The sequence below is a fragment of the Hypanus sabinus genome, chromosome 6 (assembly GCF_030144855.1).
Source record: "Hypanus sabinus isolate sHypSab1 chromosome 6, sHypSab1.hap1, whole genome shotgun sequence".
In the NCBI taxonomy this organism is placed as follows: Eukaryota; Metazoa; Chordata; class Chondrichthyes; order Myliobatiformes; family Dasyatidae; genus Hypanus; species Hypanus sabinus.
Genome location: NC_082711.1, coordinates 117,566,372 through 117,570,274, shown reverse-complemented (window position 1 = coordinate 117,570,274; position 3,903 = coordinate 117,566,372). Strand labels below are relative to the sequence as shown.

At 41.7% G+C, this 3,903-nt stretch overlaps 1 non-coding gene across 1 annotated transcript; it reads right to left on the bottom strand.

Annotated features, from left to right (window-relative positions):
* Nucleotides 1–281: 281 nt before the first annotated feature.
* Nucleotides 282–353, bottom strand: trnah-gug (transfer RNA histidin (anticodon GUG)). Its single transcript has one exon. It is a non-coding gene; the product is annotated as a tRNA-His (tRNA).
* Between the last annotated feature and the right edge of the window lie 3,550 nt (nt 354–3,903).

The window sequence follows — 3,903 nt, the reverse complement described above, 5'->3', positions numbered from 1 at the left end:
AGCGGCGATCCTGTGCTGTTGTCGAGGCAATGCGGCTCTTGTATCTGCCCCTTGTATTCCGCGGTCCCGGGGTCGATCATAGTCCTTTTATATTCTCAGCTTGCAGATTTATCGAGAAGTTTCAGGTGTAGTCGTGCGAGCGGCAAAATGTCCAGGGTAAAACTATTGGTAGCAGAGGAGACACAACTTCCTGAGGGAAGCAACGGACGGAAATCCAACAAAAAGAAAAGCGATTATAATTTGCATGCGTTGCTGAAACATAAATGTATAAAAATTCCTCCTGCCGTGACTCGGATTCGAACCGAGGTTGCTGCGGCCACAACGCAGAGTACTAACCACTATACGATCACGGCACAACAAATCAACGGTGCGGAATCTGTTATCTAAACCTTTGATACCGGTGTGACTCCGTCAATGGCTGTTACTGCTTTTGCGGCGTTTCCGCAGAAATACAAGCAAAACTGTTCTGGAAATACTCAGCAGAACAGTCAAAGCTGCGACAATAGAAAGCTAGCAACGCACACAACATGCTGGAGTAATTTAGCAGACCGGGATGCATCTAGGAAAAAGGTAAACAGCGGACTTTTCGGGTCGAGACCCTTCATCAGGCCCGAAACGTCCATTGTCTCCTCTTTGCCATAGATGCTGTCTGGCCTGCTGAGTTTTACCCGCATGTTTTTGTATTTTTTATTGAAGTTCATTATCAAACAAACATTTCCATTAGATGTAGTTCAGACATTGTACATATATATATCATATAATCATATATTACAAATCTCACAAAGTATTTATCTGAGGTATACACTTTTAGAAAAGAGTGGAAAGAAAACAAAGCAAGCAAAAGGAAAGAACTATGTACAAGTAGGGTGTGATCATTTTTTTTTACAACAGATTCATTGACTTGTGAAAATAAAATTAGGCCTATGGGGCATTATGTAGTTAGACTATTTTTTCCCAGTATGAATCAAATTGTTCCACCTTATGATTAACAAATGCTGTTATCTTCTCCATTTTGTAAATGTCCATTGTAATTTCCATCCATGTATTAAAAGTTGGGGTCTCCTGTGAGAACCATTTCTTAGTAAGAATCTTTTTCCCAGCCACAAATATATATTCATTAAATATTAATCTCTTTTCAACCATTCTTGAGGTATATATCCAAAATATATGGTCTTACTCTCTAAGGGTATTTCATATTGAAAGATGTTTTGTAGGGCATTGTGTATCCCCCTCCAATAGTATTTAGGAACAGGGCAGTCCAAAAAAATACGATAATGATTTGCATTTTGATTTCCACAATTTCTCCAGCAAACAGGGAGGTTACTATCATAATGGGATTTCTGAGAGGGTGTAATAAAATATCTTATCAAGTTTTTACATCCAAACTCCCTCCATTTCTGTGAACTGGTAAACTTCCATTGATACCTCCATATTGTTGTCCATTTTTCCTCAGATATAATTATCCCTCCTTCCTTCTCGCATTTTGCTTTAATGTATGAAATCGAACGTGTTTTAAGATTTGGCAACCCCTTATACATGCTTAAAATGATTCTACTACCATTATCTGCATTATATGCCTTTCTAAAGAGCTCTATCAAGCATGTAATTGCCTTGGTTACATTTTTAATAGTCTTATTAAAATGTTGTCGTATATGTAAATACCGATAAAAATCTTGTTTTTCAAATACGTGTTACTCTTTATGCATTTCAAAACTGAACAGCCTTCCTTCTTTCATTATGTTGCAAAGAACTGTTATTCCTTTAGCTGTCCAATCCATAAATCTAGCATCCAATTTATTTGATGTAAAATCCGAGTCATATGCACACCATTTAAGAATTGCAATATTTCCCTCTAGATTATATTCTTTTAGAGCAGTTTTCCATATTTTAAGAGTCAACTTCACCCATGGGTTATCAATAGTATTGATGTACCTTTGCAGGTTGTTATCAGCCAAAATTGCTTGTACGGGGATGGGAAGTACCCGCTCCTCAATTTTTTTTCCATTGAGCGTCATATGATGGGCTGCACCAAAATATCACAGTTCTCAACTGTGCTGCAAAATAATAATCTCTAAGAGAAGGTAGGCCCCATCCGCCCCCTTTCCTTTGCTAATGGCAAAGTTTTGATAAGAACTCTAGGCCTTTTACCCTGCCAAATATACCTTGATACCATCGTGTTCCATTCATTGAATTGATTTTGATTAATCTCTATTGGTAGGGTCTGAAAGATATATAACAGTCTGGGCAGTACATTCATTTTAATGGACTCAATTCTTGAACTGAGACTGATAAAAGGAATCAGGTTCCATCTTGCCACATCTTCCTCATTTTTTTATATAAAGGCTGATAATGACATTCTGATAATTTTGCCAAATCTTTTGGCATAATGATGCCCGCATATTTGAAAGACGGTGTGCCATGCCCAGTGGTATCGACTTTCAATCTCTCTTGGTGTACTATAGTAATATGAAAGCAATTGTTACCCGTATTTTATGTTTGCTGCTCGTCATCTTGCTTTCGAGGATATCAAGTATGTCATGGTCTGTTCCGGGAACTCTGCATTCCGGTTCACGGTCCCGTCCGTGGATTCCGTGTTCCGGTTGTTTCTGTTTTCCTTGTTCCTTTGGGCGCCTTAATTGAGGAGCTGATCTTCATTTCGATCTCGCAATATAAATAGCTCAGGAGTCCAGCTATTCCTTTGCAAGATCGTCCCCGTCAGAATCCCTTTCAAGAAACCCGCACCAAGAAGTTCGGCATCCGAAACTCACATGAAGAAGCCCTGCATCAGAAATTCATACCAAGAAGAGTCCCGGCCCTGAGTTCGGTGTCCAGAAAGAGTCCCGGACTCCCGGCCCTGTGTCCTGTGTCCAAGAAGAGTCCCAGCCCTGTCTCCAAGAAGGGTCCCGACCGTGTGTCTAAGAAGGGTCCAGGAGCCCTGCCCCCAAGAAGGGTTCCGACCGTGTGTCTAAGAAGTGTCCAGGAGCCCTGCCCAAGTAGGGTCCCGTCCCTGTGTCCATCCCTTGTTTCTCTGAAAAGCATTAGCCCAGCATCGAAGCCTGTCTACACCAGGTGTTCCCAACTTTTTAATGTCATGGAGCCTTACTATTTACCTAGGGTTCCGTTGACGCTAGGTCGATATTCCTATCTACTCTAACACAAGACTGCGCCACTTGTTTAACGCTGATGCTCTGTAGGATGAGATGTAGGAAGAGGAACGGAATGTGCACAACGGCCCGGAGCTACCTCCTCAGAGATGAGATAGATTAGCTAAACAAATCGGGATGGATTTGACGCAGAATCTGTTTGATCTCGGCGTAATGTTCTCTCCGGCCTGTGTGGGGTTCGAGTGAACACCTTGTTCTCACTCTTCCACACCGGTACCAAAGCTTGAAAAGCCGCAACACCAAGGTGAAGAAGAGCTCTATTTTGTTCTTACAAGAGCATTGAACGCAACTCTTGTACGTCAGAGATAAACTTTCCATCATCCTAGTCGTGGCGCATGCGAATTATTTGTTACCGACACATGTAACACACATTTCTAGACACAAGTACTGCATTTCTCCTCTACCACCTCAAAGTTTGCACGCTTTCAATCGACTCTTTGCAAACCTAATGCTGTTTTCACTGTATGCTGCAACGCTCCCGGTGAATGTCAGAAACAGTGTGGAGGGAGACACAGATGATCCTTTCGAAGGTTTTACTGTCCTCTGCAAACGCCTTGCAACCTCGGCACCAAACAATGGTGCAGGCAGACAGGACAGTCCAGTACGCACATATTGCGGACAGCAGCATGACGTATTCTTTCCTGCTTTGCATCTCGGGGTCGCTTTCATTTCATTTCGGAGAGAGCCTTTCTGATCCAGATAGATCGTAAAATGCATCTGATAGTCATTTCATTGAAGA